Source organism: Anser cygnoides, chromosome 4 (assembly GCF_040182565.1).
Source record: "Anser cygnoides isolate HZ-2024a breed goose chromosome 4, Taihu_goose_T2T_genome, whole genome shotgun sequence".
Classification (NCBI taxonomy): Eukaryota; Metazoa; Chordata; class Aves; order Anseriformes; family Anatidae; genus Anser; species Anser cygnoides.
The window spans coordinates 57,910,658-57,930,529 of record NC_089876.1 but is presented as its reverse complement, the minus strand read 5'-3'; the positions used below and the strand labels follow the sequence as shown (position 1 = coordinate 57,930,529).

Below are 19,872 nucleotides of genomic sequence, written 5' to 3'. Positions count from 1 at the left end.
GCATCCAGATGCTCCAATTTTGCTTCAGTGACTCAGAGCACAGCCAAAATGCCTTAAAGCAATGTTCAAAGGGTTAGGTCTTGATGAACCATTAAAGTACTCAGAAGTGTTTCTAAACATTTCTGAAGCTGAAGTGACTTAAGTGGCCTTGGTGTGACACCCAGGCAGGGAATAATTAATAGAAAGATTAAGTTCCTCTATAGGTAGCTGTGCTTCAGGTGAATGTCGATTTTACCTCATTTTTTTGTGAGAAAATAAAGAATAAAGTACAAATAAAAATAAATACAATAAAGTACAGAAGAGAAAACACCTTGATTTTACTGGCAGCATATCAATTCTACAAAGAACAAACCTTTTGTCTGCTTTGGATATACCAAGTGGAAAGATCTAGGAAGAAATATTTGATTAAAAATTGCACTTGTCATATTTACTGCTGTGAGACCTAATCAATTTACTGTTTTGAGACCTAATCAATTTACTGTTTCAGCAGGAATACAGAACCAGACTTTTATTTATTATTTTTTTCTCTGAATGAAGGGACCTCATGTAGAATCTAAATATAGTTTGACCCAAAATATGTATCAACATAGCTGAGTGGTACATACCTGAAAACTAAAAAGTCAATCACCGAGGTTTACTATTCCAATTAGCAAATATTTAGGGAATTGGAGAATAATTTTGCACAGCATCATTCATTTAATCAGAGATTAATTATATCTACTAAATAACAGAAAGAAAATCAGAAAAATATATAAAGCTTCAGCACAGGCTTGAAGCTAGAAGCACCTGACTATCTAATGTTAACTAAGCCAAACTACAAATTTTCTAAAACTTTCTTACCAATGAACATACAGGATTACAATTTCATATCTGCTTAATGTAGGTTTAATGTAAAAAAAACATGCTTTATATATATATATATTTAATATTTCGTAGTTTTAATTCTTAATTTTTCTTGTTTTTGGAGTTTCCTGAATATCAGTTTTGGTCTAGTCTGATACTAGGTGAAATAAGAAAGCAGTTTCAAATGGCAGGTGTGAGTGAAGAAGAATCTTAACTGGGTTACAATAGCTCAAGCTTGGAGTATGTCAGAGGAGACAGATTTAGCACAGTATATGTACAGTATGCTAGGAGAGAGTTAACTGTGGAAAATCCTGAAAGAGACATGCTGAGACAACTGAACTGAAGGCTATCCTGAAAGAATCTTTCTTAAAAAAATCACTACCAAAATTCACTTTATGATCCCTCCAGCACCTGTTCTGCTCTATTTCTCTTATCTGTTTGCATCCAGCTGCTGCTACCAGTTAGCTCCCTTACTGGGCTGAATGGGCACTACAAAAACCCAATGATGCCCTACTTGCCTGCCCTGCCTATTTCACAGATGGGTTAGATGCTTCTGCAACACTTTCAGTGCAGAAGTTGTCCAGCTGCACTTCAGACTGCATTTGGTTTATGGGAATGGATAATCACTCTAAAGGTTTAGTTTGTAGGTTGTTATATATGCCTTTTTTATTTTATGAAATACATACTGAGAAGATTCTTAGATAACTGCATAAAGAACATGTACATGAATTATGATTACTAATTTTACTACCATTGTGCTTATACGCTCGTTAAATCTAAGGGGGTGGAGGTGGGAAGAAAGAAATAAAGATTATTTGCATTTTATAATTGTTTTCACCACTGCAGTTCAGAAGACATTTTCAGTTTTGAAAATAAAACATTTGCTGAAATGTACTAATCACTCCAGAACAGAAAATAGTTGTAGTTTTATAGACTGAGAAAGTCCAGAATTATAGAGAATCGTATGTGTTTAGTTAAAAATAGAATTCAGGATGTTTTATGGAAAATAGTTTCAACAGAACAGTGAACTACAAAAATCCAAAATACTATATATCCGTTGGCAAAAAAGTCAGCAAACAACAAATTAATAATTGGCAAATACAACTGACTCCTCCAGCAAGAATGTTGATTTCTTTAGAGTTTCTGGTTAGAAGGTCTTTCAGAAAAAATTTACTGCATTATTTTGGGAAAACTGGAATGCATAAGAACAACTCATGAGAATAATGGTCCCTGTTAGCATTTAATAAAAGAGCATCAGAAACGCAACAGCTCTGTTAGATATTTCAGGAAAATCTGGTTTACATGTAGGGCATCAGAGATGCCTAAAATACCTACTGTGGCACAACCACCTTCCACAGCAGATCTAGTGTACTAAGTTTCCTTCCCTCATGAAAAGTGTAGTGGATCTTTGCAAGTATGTATAATCAGAAAAGGAAAGGCTTTCTTCATTTTCTGAGGTAAACTTCTTAAACGGAAAAGAAATGCAGTCATGAAGCTTTAAAGTTTGGCTTTGTTCTTTGGATTATGGCTTGATCTTTCTTGTTTGCTCTTGAAGAGGGAAGTGTATATGTTCTTCACTCATTCATTCACTGCTGTAAAGAAAAAGCTTGGGAAATCAAGAAAAAAAGCCTTCTTTTTAGCAGAGTTATCTGAAAGTGTCCAAAGTTAGTGGATGGCACATTTCACCATTTTTATTCCTTCACCACACCCCTAAAGGAGGGCAATCATTCACTGAATTAAGCCTCAGAAAGTCTGGGTTTCATAACTGGTCTGAGCAGATTTTCTCTGTGACTGTGGACACATTTGCAACATTGAACAACTACTTCTGTAACTGCAGACTGCTCCTGAAAGATTTTCTTGCAAGTGGTCAATATATGACCTTGCCTAAAAGATTTTGCTGGCTCATTTTTTTCCCCCCATTAAAAATATAGCTATACTTTTTGGGACTTTTTCTCATATTCTGTGGCAATGTACACTGTAAAGAAAGATGTCTCAGGCTTAATAAACAGGCAGCGCTTTTTTTTTCGTGTTTGTATTGGTCTTTGTGTCTGAGCTTAAATTAGCACACTCATGTAGACAGCAGCTTCTACTAAACCCTCTTAATGACAGCACGTTAGTTCAGTACAGGTCCTTGAAGTATGAAATGTTAGGGAATACAGAAGCATATGCAGCAGAACTTGGTGTATGAAATTTTTTTTTCAGTTAGATGCTTTAACAAAACAGGTATTGAAAGATCATTCTTTCCCCCCTAAACCACCCCCTTCTAACTTAACTAATATTTTGCCAAATAAAAACATGCTTTAATTTCATTATGGACTGACTAAGAAATAATCTGGAAATATTTCGGGGAAAAAATGTGGAGAAGAATTATCATCACCGTTCTTAAAAACAGTATTTTTGTCCGATAAGCAATACATACACTTGCCAGAGACACAGGGAACTCTGGAGAAGCCATTTAAACACAAAACCAAAGAACTGGAAATGAAAGATTAGGTTTACACACTCTTTGTAAATCATTCATGGAAGTAAAGGGAATCCCCCCTCTCTTCATTTATTCAATAGCTCCGTGGTTAGGGCCTCATCTGATATACAATGTGGGACAATCAGGTTCAAGTCCCTCTTTGTTCATGTGTTCTTGAACCCACATTTTCACTTTCCCAGAAGAGTTCTTAAACCAGTGTGAAATCTGTAATTGGCTTCTCTTGATCCCCATGGAAAAGCTGTTCTGCATGGATTATTTAAATACTGAGTCAAAGAGCGAGAATGACTCTTTGGTCTGGCGGTTAAAGCATTCACTTGGGAGGCACACAGCTAGGTCAAAGTAGCAGTTCAAATAGCTCAGGTGAGAGCATACGACTGCAGAATATCCAGTGCCTGGGTGATTCCCCTGGAAGGTGGGAAATAAGGGTTTAAATCTCAGTCAAGGGAAAGGAGTTGAAACCTAGTCTCCTATATATAGGAGTCACTGCATTAAAAACATATGGTGGGTTCTGCAGCTTTGTGGGGGCAAAGGTGAGCGGGTGGAAAGGGGAAGAAGATGAAAAAGAGAAACAGTTGTTCTCTACTCCCTGAAGTTTTGTGATTCTATTTCCTTTTCTAAAAAGGAAAATAAAAGTCATTCCAAATTCAATCTACATTTTGAAAAAAAAATTACTTTTTTTTTTTTTAAAAAAAAAAATTTAGCAATCCCTTTATTCACCAAACACATATTCAGATATATGATGTAAAAACACATTGCAGGCTCAGATTAGATTAAAGGTTTGGATTGAAGATTTTTGCATGCATAAATCCCCTTCCCTCCCCACTGGTGGGCTGTGGTTTTTTTTTGGCTCTTTAGTTGGAGATTTCTCTTAACACATGTACGTAATAAACACTAATAACCCATGGGGAGCTAGGATTGACTGCCATTTAAGAACTGTATTAAAGATGACATTCTCAGAACTAGCAGAGTGAGAGGGTGATACTGTCCTGGAAAGTGTATTAAAGTTAAGTTTTCAGATTGTGCAGAGTACATTCATCATACTTTTTAGCATATGAGAAAGAAATGGTCATAGTTTTTCTTTTTTGAGATAGCATCTGGACACAGAGAAATCAGTATAGTTCATCTGGCAATATGAGCTTTGAATTTCCATGATATCACGGTTGTAAGCCTCCTATTTGAATGCAGTATTTTATATTTAATTTATTATATACTGCCTGAAGCACATATAAGTCCGTTTTATGAGGAAATAAATCACTACACCGAGTAACAGAAAAGTATACTTGAATTCCTGACTACTAGCCTTCAGCTCTGACTTGAGAATTCATTTGCTTTCCTGAAGATTAGATACAGATTTTTGTTGTTGTTGTTTAAATTTGAACAAGGCATAATTCACTTACGGTATTTAAATCTTATTTTTCTTTCACTGTCACTATTTCACTCCTAAAACCTTCGTGTTTTTCTGACAGCATTCAGAAGCTCCAGGGATATCAATGACAAGTTAACTGGATGTAAATCTTTCAAACAGAAAGTGGGTTTCAACAGCAAAAGGCTGGTAAAGCTGAAATGTTAAGCTAGAAATACAACATGGCTTTGGTTAAAGGAACATTTTCAGCTTTGTACAATTGCATCAATAACTTAACTTGATGGTTATATAAAAGTTACATATTCAAAAATATTCAGTCTTAGGCCAACATTTTACAACATTACTCCTTGCTGGTGTGCATGTGTATATAACACATACAAGTCACTATGCATTTCTGAACAAAAACATTAGAACATGCTGCTGCATTCACATAGCACTTATTTTTCCTTTTTATTTTATTTTTTTTAATAGCTGTGCATGGAAAAATAACTTTTTTTTTCCACTTGCCTCTTAGTAACAAGGGAAAATTATTATTTTATTTTTTTCAGTCTAGCTTTTTACCAATGATGATGCCCATTTGGATAAGTTGTGCTTCTTATAGGAAGTCATAATTCCTAAGTTTCCAGTGTTCCATTCCTCCCCACCCCCTCTGAATACAAAACAACATTTTCACTTGAGAAAACTCAAGCACTTTTCAATTAAAACTTCTCAGTCTGGGCAGGGGAGGAGGAAGTTTGTGTGGGTAATTGCTAATTTTTAACTGACTCCAATAAAAGTAGTCAGTTGAGTCAGTAAGAAGAGCCAGTTCACTGACTGCTTAATATAATTCTGCTTTGATGTGACAAATTAAGATCTGAAATGGAAAACGAAGACATTGATAAATGGTGTAAATCAAGTCTCTATTCATAAAATGTATGTTCTTTCTATCTCAAAGATGTTCATAGGATATTCAGTGATGTCCTGGTTCCAGTTAGGACAGAGTTAATTTTTCCTCATAGTAGCTGGTAGGGTGCTATGTTTTGGATTAGGATGAGAAGAGCGCTGATAACATGCTGATGTTTTAATTGTTGCAGAGCAGTGTTTACACCAGGCCAAGGACTTTTCGGCTTCTCGCTCTGTCCTGCCAGCGAGCAGGCTGGGGGTGCAGCAGGAGCTGGGAGGGGACAGACCCAGGACAGCTGACCCAAACTGGCCAAAGGGGTATTCCATACCATCTGACGTCATGCTAAACAATATATAGGGGTGGCTGGCCGGGGTGGGGGGCCGGCTGCTCGGGGATAGGCTGGGCATCGGTCAGCGGGTGGTGAGCAATTGCATTGTGCATCACTTGTTTCTTACACATTATTATTATTAATACTATTATCATTATCACTGTTATTATTATTATTATTGTTATTATTATATTCCTGTCTTAATAAACTGTCTTTATCTCAACTCACCGGCTTCACTTTCCCGTTTCTCTCCCCCATCCCAGAGAGGGAGGGGGGAGGGTGAAAAAGAGTAGGTACTAGGGGAAAGTTCTTCCTTGTGACTAAGAAGTGTAGCAAGTGTCACTATCAAAATCTGTGGAACTTTTTTTTTTTTTTTTTAGGTTTTATTGGTTGTTGTAACAGGCGACTGAGTATTGATAGACATACAGTTTAGAGGTGCTTTCACATAAACAGTAACTTGGCACGTTTGTAGAATTTTGCCTTTCAATTATATAACAAATATTTCACAAAAGAAAAATATGGCCAAAGGGCATTTAACTACTTTTTAAGCATGCTATGGATTAAAATGTAGGAAAGAAATCTTCTGATGTTATTCAGAAATACACATAAAAGATGCTAATGTTGGCAAGCAAACTGGAAAAAGAATCAGGATTCCCTAAGTACTTTTGTAAAACATTTCTATGGCTATGCAGCAGTTACAATTTAAAATGTAAAATATATAGATAGATATATATAGATATAGATAAAATGTAAATATATAGATCTTTCAGTTCAGAATTGTGTTAGTTTAATATACAGATGTAATATCTCCAGAACTGCTGTATGATATTCTTAACCTGCTCAGTTGGTAATTTACCTTAACTTGCTTTAATTTCAGCATCACTGGGAAGAAAGCGTTACTAGAAAACTCAAGTGCCAATGCCAGTGTAAAGAAGAAAGGTTACCAAATCCTCTATGATCAGGATTGGACACATGAAATGATCAGGAGTAAAACTATTTATATAACCACATCTACATGTCTGATGTAGACTATTTCCATCACATAACACAAGAAAATACATATTGCTTTTGTTGTTTTTTAAACTTTGAAAAAGAAAAGTATGAAGTAAAAATTTATGTCTCAGTATTAAGGAGTGCAGTTTTTTTTTCAGAATTTGGGTCAGAATCAAGAGAGTGATTCTTAATAACTAAAAAATAATTAGAGAAAAAATAATTAAGTCAAAGCTAATATGATAAGTAGCCTGGTGCTATACTACACCCTGTTCTTGTCCAAAATTGTTCACTAATTTACATAAGAACAGAAAAGTAACTAAATTGTTTCTGGGTTATTGGTCTTTTAATCTTGTTTATTAATTCAGGTAATGTACCACTACAACTAGTTTCCATTTAATTATTTTTATTTATGTACCATTAAGCTCAATTTTCCTTATTTCTTTTGTAGAGAAAAAAGAAAGAGGATGAATCCACTGTATTTGTGTTGTCATCTCATTTCCAGTCCTCATAAGGCCTTTTTTCCATACTGATGAGAGAATCTTTCACATTCTTTAAACTCAATTTTTATTTCTTTAATTAGGAGCTTCTATAAGGACCTTTTCAGTGAACTCTTCACATTTTCATATACTTCTGCTTCACTACTCTAGCTGATTGTTTTGGAGTTTGTGCAGAACACATGCCTGATCTGCAAGAAAGCCGCTTTCAAAGTCTTTCGTATTCTGCCGTAATCCCCCGGTAATTACAAAGGCTCTCTTTACAACAATAAGCAAATCTGAGAGGAGTTCTATGGCTCTGCATCACACATTAAATTGCACTTGGACATTTCAGCTGAATTTTCTTCCCTTGAGCCTGAAACTTGCATATAAAAACTGCAAGATGCCAAAACACAAGAACTGAAAGGTTATGATGATGGTAACTGTGTCTATACAAAGCATTGATTAAATGAAATACAAAACACAGCCTGGATAAAGGCTTTACTTTAGCAGCAGCAAAGTCCTCATTAGAAAAGCAAAGTTGACAGAGCTTAAAAACACTTATTTTATAGCTGATAACCATTAATCATCTTTAATGACTTTTTTTCTCCCCTAGGATTTTAACAGTGCTTTTCATTGCTCCTCAGTAATTACTCATACTTATAAAATTTTTATTTTTAGGGAAAATGGGTCTTTCTATCAAAGAGAAAGATCTTGCTAGATTTGTGACTTATCTGCAGCTATTACTTGAGGTATATGACCCATGAGCTCTCAGAAGTCAGCTTTCCAGTTACTGTGCATACATAAAGGAAAAAGGTACAATACCTATCTTCACAAATAAAAACCCTGTTTGCTCTATTATCCTTTTCTTTCTTGGAGTTTCCTCTGCCTATTGCATATTGATCAAGAATATACTTGCGTTTTCTTTTTGTATTTTCAAAGGGCTACACCAAGCTCCATCTATAGCTCAAAAGAAAAACGGTAAGGATCCATGGTAAAGTAAACCACTCCCATACCTCTGATCTCACCTTGTCCTAAAAAGCTGTAAAAAAAAAGAAACAGCTTTATGCAGTTTGCCGCCAGTGTAACTGTGTTAAATGATGTGGTGGGATGAGAACACTCTATTGCGAAGATGGTCTGATAATGATCTCTACTTTTGGGAGGGCACCCATAATCAATCTTCTTTAACAGGCTGTGACACTGTTTTCTGGTGCTGGGTCAGTATACAAAATGCCTTCTTTTGCCCTGTTACCATAACTTGTCCTGCTTAATACATTATTCCGTGTTTCTCACGGTGTAGAGGAATACTCCCTGCAAACAACACGGAAAGCCAGTATCAACTGGCAAAAAGGAAACCAGACTACTGAATGGCGCAAAGGAGTTTCCACTAATTTCATCAGTGAACTACAACTTAAAGAAAATCAAACAAACACATTTTCCCTCAATTTTTTCACTGACCTTGAAAACTTAACACAGCTGCCATTCACAGAAACAAGGAGAAAGATATTGATAAGCTGTTCCTCACTCTTTTTGCTTAATAACAAGTTCTTCAAGCAATCATCTACTACATGGAAATCTCAAGTTCTGCTCTACCTGAAAATTATTTGACCTCTATCGTCCCCAGAACTCCCCAATCTCTTGGGGAGATTACTGGTAAGTATCTTTCTGTCTCTCCTGATGAAACTTTTTAATACTTTCAATAAATATTCACATACTCAATAAGCCAGAGACAGTAAAAATAATTATATTCCTGGTTCGTTGAAGCAATTTACATGGGGAACCCAAGTTCTAATTACTATACTATTGTAATAGTACGTACACAATATATTGTATATATATTGAGTACAAAGTGGAGCTATGTCAACAAAGAAGATGTCTGAAAGTGCTGTGATTAAGGTACTTGCAGGAAAGGAAAGGAGATGCAGGTTTAAGTGAGCCTCGTCTTCCCTTTTGCCACATGAGCTGATTATTTTAATAGCTTTTGCATTGAATGAAATCGGCCTGATTCACTTCTGTGAATTCACCTCGAAAACTAATTTCAGAGTTAAGTATTTGGTTCTTTTCATTGAAATTTACTGTTTCTAAATTAACTGTAATTGCATATTTATGGTTAGTACCTCCAGCTAGACGCACCTTCCACAAACCACGAGTGAGTGCACGTCATGCGGTTTGAAAGAGTTTTTTCTCCGTGCTTCTGGAGACAACCATAGGCAAGAGGAACTACGAGATGTGCACGTTTTCCTTTGATAACATTTTACCAGCAGCTGCCACCTTCAGGGTCTGTCTCCAGTCACAGTCACTACAAATTTATTTTAAACAAAGAAAGGTCTTAACGACCAAATACTAAATTACTTCATGCTTTGTTGGTCACAAGCAACGTCTTATTCTCTAGCACCCAGGAAGTCGGTACATGTTAATGTACAGCTCTACAAGGCTCTTTATGAAGCACTGCTTAATAAATAAAATAAATATCATGGTGGTAATTTATGGCTCTGTCAGTATGGCCTCTGCAGAATACATTATTATACCGTAATAAGAATACAAAATGATCAAGCAGGGATGACAATAATGAGGACTGTATGAGAAGAGGGAAACTACCCCTGCCTTAGAATGCATGAATGGGAAATGATGGGAGTTAGGGAGTACCCCAACTACGTAGAAACGATGATTGAATGAGCCTCTCGTGTGAATAATTAAACAATTGCCCATAGGCTGTATTCTTCTAATAGTGAGGGTGCACATATTTGCTTGCTATAATAAAGCACCTACTGGGGGCTTTTTTTATTTTATTTTTCAAATTTCCCCAATCCATCTGCTAATAAAGTAACATTTAAAGCCTTGAAAAAATTCCTAGTGATGATTGTAAACATACATTGCATGCATGTACATTTTATGTCCAAATATTCTGGTAATATTTTCCTCTGAATTCTGTATCAATATCCTCAAGTCAGGACTTGAAGATACTCACCACAAGATTAAAAACCAAACGAACAGCCCAAAATGGAAGATCTGATTAGGATCAAAACAAAGAAACAGTGTTCAGAGAAGCCTGTCTCAGCGCCTAAGAATTTTTTCTTTCACTTGGTACAGAAAAGAAAATGGAAGATAGCCTCACAAAGTACAATAGAAATGGTAAAGCTGAATTAGCACAGAAAGAAACTACAGAATGAATTTATATAACTGATGAAAAGTGACAACTAAATGTGGAAAATAAACATTTTGTAATAGAATATTCCAACTTGCTCTATTACAGTGTTACCCTGTGTTGGCTTGTATTCAGTAAAGGCAAGAGACCAACAGTCCCTACAAGGAAAGGGCTCACCGAGAAAAGAAATGTTTTGGAACCAAAGGCTACAATTTGTGTCCTAGTTCTCACTAACACACAAAATTGTGCCTGTCTGCTACACATACGTTGCCTAGCTGACAGAAGTTGGTACCATACCGACTGCTGAAATTAATATAGCAAAGATTAGCTTGTTAAATTCGTGCCCCCCCCCCCCCCATTTTTTTTTAATCACATTTCTGGGGTAGGCTACCTGTAACAGTTTCACATCAGTTTGCAGCTGGTCTTGGGCAGTAGCAATAACCACTAGCAACAGGAATAGCCTGCAGTAGGAAAAGTAATTCTAGATAGCTGATCCTACTTGTGAAGATTTAATCAATTGTATTCTTTATGGAAAAATATATTGTATTAGGATTTTATGTGTTTTGTTTGTAAATGAGTCTTAATGTACAGAAATCTTACAGTACGATTTAGGGAACATTTTTCTTCACATGGATTTTATTTGTATGATTTGACAGTAGAGGTTAGGTAATACTTCATATTATGTAATTTCTTATTTTTATATTAGTTATCTTCATTGTTATGCACATTTTTGAAGCATGGCATTCTGTGAGATTAAAAAAGGAGAAGCCCAAAGAGAGACTGTGCATGGGTACAAACTTCCCTTTTTAGCAATGGAGATGAGATGACTTTTTTAAAGTACAGGTGCCTGGAAATCACATTATCAGGACAGAGACAATACCAAATACTTCCTTAAATGGCTCATCTTGTACCTCAGCAGCATATCCTGACTAAAATAAATTGTGTGAGGGAATTAATATGGAGACATTGTGTGTAGTTTAAAAGCTAGTTCTGTTTCAAACAATATGCATATTTATCATAAATAATTAATTACTGCAGCTGTTTTTTCAGCTTAACATTTATTCAGTATAGGAAAAGTACCTGGCAGAATTCCTTGCAATGGCATTTTGTGCACATACTTCAAATTTTCTGTAGTTTTAAACAGATGCCGTTTTCAAAGAATGGATTTATTAGACAAAAAAAAATGAAGTTGGAAATTATGGGGCAAAAATGCACAAAAAAAAATAAAAAATTGCTGTGTGTAGCATTATAGTAGCTCTTTATCTGCAGCATGGAGATAAAATTATGTTACACACCCAAACCACAGACAACCACAAATTTCGGATGGGTTATGAAGCTCGGAAGAATCATTAGATATTCCTTAGACACCCACTTGGTATTTCATAGAAAAAAAAATAATTTACACACTGAAAGCTTTTGTAACTCCAGTTTTATCAGTATTCCAGACATAGCTTATTATTAATAAGAAAAAATAATAATTATATTGAAAATAACTGATTAATTATTAAGATCTTTCTCTCCAGTGCTTAAAATCATCTTTGTACCTCAGTGGAAAGTCAGAACTAATGCTACGTGGGATGGGAGAACCTTACACACTGTTGCAGTAGTGTAATTTGTATTGATACTAGAATATGTTTTAGTGTGTGTTTTTTTTTTCCAAGTACTTTTTCCTTTCCCTTCCCATCTTTTATCACTTTTACTTCCCTGTAAATTTCTGTTCTTCTAAAGAGATTAAATGGTTGTATGTTTGCTGTGTTGATTTTCTGTATATTCACACATCCCAGAAAACTGTATTATTTGTCCGCCAAACTAAAAAAGTAAAATCAATGACAGCCTGGTAATTTTTACCCCTTATTGTCCTATCAAAATGCAGCAGATGATTTTTCACAAAATAATCAATGACTTTTAGTCTTTCAACTCAAACTTACTTAAAAAACAAAAAAAAAATCTACAATTTAAGAAGATTTATCTTCAAGTATTGTACTAAGTGGTGTCTCTTGTGGTCTAGTTATTGGTAAGAGAAAAAGAGTTCAGGTTCTTATAATTTAAAGAGTTATATGTGAAATGAAATAACTGTCTTTATACATACAACATATAACTATTATCCCTACTTATCTTACATTCAGATTATACATATAAATAGAGACTCCTGGATTCATGTGTAAAGATCTGTCTAGAAGAATTTACAAATTGCTACTTTATTTATTTCTATTACAGTGTCTGTGATGTTATTTCTAATTTTCTTTGCTCCTGTGAAGCAGCATACTGAAATCTTGAGGGAAAAGAAAACATACAAATGCTATTACAGTACACATTTCTAAGCAGCAGGAAGCCTGTAGTAAGTGTCAGAGATTGATCAGGATTTTATTCCATATATAAATAGCCGCTATCAGATGTAGTGTGCCAAAAGGTCATGCATGCATCACCCATGCTGTATGTTTGACCACCTCAGACTTCCAGTAAGGTAGCAGTGAGCTTAAATTACTCAAAACAAACGGAAATTGTTGAAACCTTTTCAATGCCAGTTAATGTCTATAAACACAATGCCAACAGAATTTGTATATATTTCCAATGGGAATGGAATGGTGAGCTGAATAAATTAAAATGCATGCAAACTGCTGAAACTAAGTGCATTTACAAAAACCATTACGATACGCATGCATGTACCCCTGCCTTAATGCACAGAAGAAAGTAATGCATGTATGGCACAGATTTCAGACATGCACCATAGAGCCCAAGAGAATGTTTTTAACCATTAAAATGTATGAGGGGGTTACTAGCAAGAATTCTGTGAAAGAGATTCATTTACAGACTGCCAAAATTGCATGAAAACTCCTGGAACCTTTCAGGATTTACACTGCAAGTATTCTATACACCTTAATTATTCTGTATTCAGTACAGAGGGTAATTAATTGATTAATAATGGCTGTAAGTATGAAAGCACCAAATTCATATGAATGTGGGACACTTCTAAAATATAATAATAAACTCCTTAGTCTAGAGTATCACTGTTTCTGAGATCAGCTAGGGATCTTGAACTAAAGATGGCCACTGCATGGTGCCAGGCTTGCAGGAAGTGACTTTGTACAGAAAAGCTTCACTGCAGAAAATAAGGAATTTAGAGTAATTATAGAATCCTATTAAGATACTGTGAATTGAAAGGATATGGATACAGCAATTCCACTACCTTTTCAACAAAACAAAGTCCTCCGAATCAGAGATTTTTTCTCCCTCAACTCATTTAAACATGTAACTGCACCTGAAAGCAGTATCACACATGCAATGGCTGTTACAAAGGCATGCTTCTGAGACTGCCTCACAAATCAGGTGAGAATTTGTCTTTCTGATACAAAGTTTGTCACTGACGATTACCTTGATGCCAATATTTCAACACACATCCTAAAATGCACAATTTTGAGGAATAATCTTAAGACTGGAATCATTTGATCCCAGATGTCTTTCAGCTAGATGTATAATCTTAAGATTTGGTGAATTTCATCTCAGTTAGGCGAACAACTAATATTATACAAACATGCACAGCCTGCTGTTCAGTACCACAGAAAATGTCTCAGTGCTTAATAAAATTATAGTAAGTTGGCTTTCACATACATTACAAACCCCAGTCATAAAGATCTTTTGGCTAATCATTTTTTTTAAGCTTAAAAACTATTTTGAAAAGTCTTTGACCACGGTACTTGCCATTATGAACATGGTTAGGCAACAGACAAAGAATTTTTTGCCAACCTCTTTGATTGTTTTGTAGTACACATAAACAATTACTATTTGTGATTTAAATCTTGAATTACATCAGCCTTTTTTCCATCCTTATTCACAGTTGACTTTTTTTTTTTTTTTTTCTTAAAAGAGCTCCTTTACAGAAAAATATTCCTAAGTAAGTACCAATAACATCTTTTAAAAGTACTGGAGATCAGCATAATTCTCTTAAATTTGTATTGTCCTTTCTTGCCCTTGTTGGAGAAAAGAACCTGTCTAACTAGTAGAAAGAAACAAGCAAAGAAGTCAGGTAGTGGAGTTCTGCTGTATACAGAGATTTTAATTATGAAAATGCCATATAGTTATCTTCACTCAAATATTCTCAAAGCTCTAAAATCTTTCTCATAATACTCACTAGCGAATTCAGAGATGATGATATTCATAAAAGAGTTAAATTCAATATAAGCATTACCTTCCAGCAACTGTTTTTCCCTACTGTAGTAAACAGACGACATAAATTTACCCAAACCAAATATTCAATAGACAGGTTTTAAAAATGATAGCCTTCTCTGCTTGAAGCATGTTCATAACCCCATTAATATGAATGAAAGTTAACCATGCACAGGAGGGAAAGAATACATTTTCTCTGTGTATACGTGCTCTTCAGAAACTTTGAATATTTCATTTTAATAAATATATTTTAGAAAGATGTCTAGTTTATCAGAACAAAGGCTTTGGTTTCTGTTTTAAAATTACTGAGGCGCAAGATAAGACCAGAAAAGTTCACCCGGCCATGTATATTTTACTGCAAACATGTCATTTTCGACATCTTTCAAAGATGTATCTGGAACTGAAAAGCAATCCTACTGAGGTATTGTTTGCCACTGCTCATTGACATATTCATGTAATGTAAAATCAATCAAAACCAAAAAGCCCTTAAATATAAACCCCAAACTGAACTCACAAAGCTATCTGCTTGATATGAAAATACGTGACTGCATCATTTTGTTTTTCTAGAACTTCTTTGTTTAGAAAGCAAGTTGAGTAACCAAATTTATGTAGTAATTATGTGAAGATTTAAACTACTTCAACAGTATCAGATTATAAACAACTCATTTATTTAGGAACTCTTCTATTTAGATAGAGGAGTAAGTGAAGCTATGAAATGAAGCTATCTAATTATGTAACAACAAGAAAGTAGTGTAAGCTTAGGAATTAAAGCTAAACCTCCTAAAGGGTTACATGAAAGAGAAGTTCTGTTTTACAGAAGGAATGACTCTCGGGTTCCCAAATATCTTTTGTGACCTAGGGTAAACAAAACCCTCTACATATTTTCAAAACGACACTCTTAAATCTTTTTAAGTTTTATATCACTTACATAAACAACTATTTTACCAAAAGGGAAATGAGAGGATCATAGAATGTTTGAGGTTGGAGGGGAAGTCCGGAGGTCTTCTGGTCCAACCCACTTACTCAAAGTGGAGCCAACTTAGGTCAGGTTGCTCAAGAATCCTTGTGAACAACCATGACTAGGTTCTGAATATCTCCAAGGTTGGAAATTTAACAGCCTGCCTGGGCAGCCTGCTGCAATGCTTGGCCGTACTCATTGTGGAACTGGTTTTCTTAAGACTGAACTGGGATTTGCATTGTTGAAAGTAAGAGTCATTGCATCTTATCCTTTTACGCTTCAGTAAGTACTATGAGAACATTCCAGCTCAACCTTGTTTCTACCTTCTTACTTGAAGACAGCAGTAAGAATCCCTCTTAGCTTGATCATGCTATGTAACTGGAAACTGTGGCAAAGAAAACCTATCATTTTATTATTCATGTCAATTTCATACATTTAAATTTAGTACTCAGATATTTTTGCATCCAGTCTTTGCTATAATTGCAACTAATTGAACAAACATCAAAATTTAAAATAACACACAGAATTTGTAAAATATGTACACAGTCGCAATTTCTGCTGGAAGACAATGACGATGACGTTTAAAGCAAATACTAGAATTAAAAATTACATACAGAAGTGCCAATCAAATTAGATTCAGAACATTTCCAGTGGCACCTGAAACTTTGTATCTATCATATCAAAGTTGCACATACATTTTTATTTTGTTCCTTTCTTTTTAAACATCTGCTAGCAGATCAAATCCAACAATATTTTGGCAGCCTAAAATTATACTCTTCTGACCTTGACATTAGTATTCAACAGCACTGATGAAAGAATGACAGCTTCTCCATCCTACTGGGTGATCTTGCAAGCTTTTACCTTCATGACTATGGAGTTTCTGTCAATTGTGCTTCCAGCTGAATGATCACATTCTTTTGAATTATGAAGTGACTGAAAACTGTGCTAATTGGGTCCATATTGATGTCACTCATAAAGATTAAGTAGCCTTAATAGCCTTCAAAATATATAAATACTTATTTTACTGCATGTTAGCTGTAGCATGTCATTTGGCTTGAATGAATCATTTGCAATATCTAGAGAACACATGCAAATCATTACATAAAAATATTTAGTACTATTAATATATTAAAATTAGAAGTCAAAATTTCCAAAAGAAAGAAAAAAAAGCAATTAAATATATATATATTTTAAAATTATTAGGAAATACACACATAAGCTCTTATGCATAGTGCTACTAAATTAAATAGAAATTAAGAAATCAGGTAGTTACTAAATTCAGTAGAATTACACATCAGAAAGACTGACTGAAAAAAGTAACTGCAAAAAAAACAAATAACAACAACAAAAAAAAAACACTGCAGGATTACCCTGTGATAGTCTCACTTCAGCCACTATGACTAACTTCAGAGCAGTGCACTGCCAGCTCTTAGAATTAAGAACAATAAATGTTAGAAGAGAAGCATCCTATTTTGTCATGGACAGACACCTTCAGTCTTTTAAGGTTCAGCAATCTGCTTGAACTACCCAGAACCTGTATGTAAGTATTGCCAAATCCTTAGCAATAGTTATATACTAGATTCTTCTGTCATATTCAGGGATAACATAACTTTTGATAATGAAATGAAGTTTCAAAAGGAAAAAAACAACCAAATGTGCTATCTTTGAAGTTATATTGAGCTGTCAGAACTACCAGCTGAGCTATTCTCTAATTTGCCCCTGTACTTTACCCAACGTTTTGCACTGCCTGCAGAATTCCTGAAGACACAACTTTCCTGCTTTAATTGCTTAGGTGACATTAAGCCATTTTGACCAGGCATTTTCAACACCTTGTTCACTGTATACCTTAAACAGAGTGCCTTGTACCTCTTTCCTTGGTTTTGAGTACTGTCCTGGGCTAGGAACTGGAAAATCCCATGGTATAGATGATACTTTTTCCCTTCTTTCTCTTTATCCTTGAAGCTACTTAAGACTTTAATTAGGTAGCTTAACATGGTTCTGATTTTAGATAATTGCACTTTTTTAAAACTGATATGCCATACATATCTTAGAATATAACAGAAAGTATGACACACACGTGATTTATTTTACAGTAGTGTATCTGCAATTGGTTTAATTTCTACGGTTTATAGAGGTTCCTACAGTGCCCATTAAATTGTATGAAGCTCTAAAGCATATACACACAAGTAGTTGCAGTCAATTCCGCTCAAGTGTCTTAGTGATAACAAGTATCTTATTCCAAAACAGCCAACCTAAAATTGCACTTCTTTAGTACTTTTGTATTAAAATGCTTATGTTCCTCTATGACTATTGCTTTACACAATATATACAATTTTTTTTTTTTTTTAGATCATTTTAAGTTGCTTGCACAAAGTGAACAGTACCTACACTAATCGTATGAGTACTTTAGATTACTGGGTGGGTGTGTAGAAGAGAACTTCAACTGTGTAAAGTTATATCATAAATCTTGACTACTCTACTGTTTATTTTAAGTAGAATTAATACCCTTTTTTTCTATTACATCACATTACTATGTTTTGAGAAAACATTTTACATAATTTTTCATAACTTTGCATCTTACACCCTAGAAGGTGAAGAAAACATGTTTTCTCATTAAAAAAACGCCACCTTTTCTGGATCAAAATAATAGTGCTTTGTCTATTAATTATTGAGTGGCATAGCCAAGTCACTGGCCAAAAAGGGCAGAAAACTTTATATTTCTGTAAGAAAAGAGAGCAAAATAGTTAGAGATAAAATATTAACTATTTCTGTCTCACTCAGGGAGATTCTCCCACTGATACAAGTATCTCAGGAGTTATCATCATCTTAGGAAAAGAATAAGCCTGGAATTATTGTTTGTGTTTTTTAAAAAATGAAAAAAATCATGGAGGAGAAGACAAAAATGAAAAAGCTGAAAGGTCAGCTTGGCTCTTTAGCTTATTTCTAGGACAGCAAACACAATGGTGATTCCATTTCTTCACTTTCTTAAAAACATTAGTATTTAACAATTATGCTAGGAGCCACATAGAACAGTAGAATTAGGGGCACATTAACTCCTCCAGCCTTGATCTTGTAGATACCTGACTACAAATGCAATCCAAAAGCTCAACATGGTACCTCTGTCCATGTGCAGGTGGTAAAGCTGGACACTTCTGTACAGGACACAAGAGAAGAGCACCCAAAATGACGAGGGAAGGAGCTGCCTTAAGAAGAGCCACCAAGAACTAGCCCAGGCATACTTGTGGGGACTGACACCAACTGCAACTCCCGCTTCTTAAGAGCGTTATTCTGGATTTTAGGGACACACATTCACTTGGAATCTAATCTCTCCAATGCTCGCATGCCTGTACTCTCATCTTCTGTTGCACTGAGCCAGGCTTATTTTCCTCATTTACAACACGGGTACTTCCAGTGGAGGTGCTGACCTTTAGAATAGCAGCTGGAGCATTACTCAATGTGGAAGAGAAAATAACTGAAAGGCTTAAATCCACAGATATCTATCTCCTTGGAGGGCATCATATCCAGGTTTTCAGATGGTTGGGGACAGATTTATGGATAATTGAGAAATGGAAGAGGAAAAAACCTACTAAGACCCCACTGAAAATGCGCTGTTGGGTGATGCCCCTCCCCACAAGACAACTAACCTTCCCAAGTCCTTCAAGATTCGCTACACCAGAAGGAGCAAAAAAGCCTAAGAAACCTCATGCTCCTTAGCTGCCCTAACAGTGTTTAGTGTACCACAGACCAGTGGCTCAGAGCTCAGTAGTTACAGCTTTCCACAGCAGGTACCCGATTCTGCATGCCCAAGCAGCTTGTAAATAAAAATAATAGCTGCCAGGCAATAGCTATCTAGGGGTTTTCAGGAGAGAAATTTGAGATTTAGATTCTTATAGTCCACCTAAATCTTCACTTAGGTAACAAAATAAGGTCTCTCTATCTTGCTCTTAAAATCCATCACAAGCTATGGCACCTGACTCCCAGCACCACTACAGCCCTAAAGGTTAACTCCGCAGGGCTCACCTCAATTAATGACATGTTCTTCCCATAATAGACACCTCTCTTTTTCTAGACACGTCTCTTTTTCTATACAATCATCAGCTTTCATTTTTTTCTGTATTATCTCTATGAGACAGCTTGATAACTTGATAATTTGTTAATGACATAATTGCTTCTTATAAAATCTATCGTGTCTACTAACCTCTAATTGTTACTCTCTGCAGCTGATTTTGAAACTGAACTC

The 19,872-nt window shown here is 35.3% G+C and overlaps 1 protein-coding gene across 13 annotated transcripts in view; it reads right to left on the bottom strand.

The window, feature by feature from the left end:
• The window catches only part of TENM3 (teneurin transmembrane protein 3), a 1,343,587-nt gene that overhangs the window by 873,734 nt on the left and 449,981 nt on the right, over positions 1–19,872 (bottom strand). The gene's annotated exons all lie outside the window — the stretch shown is intronic.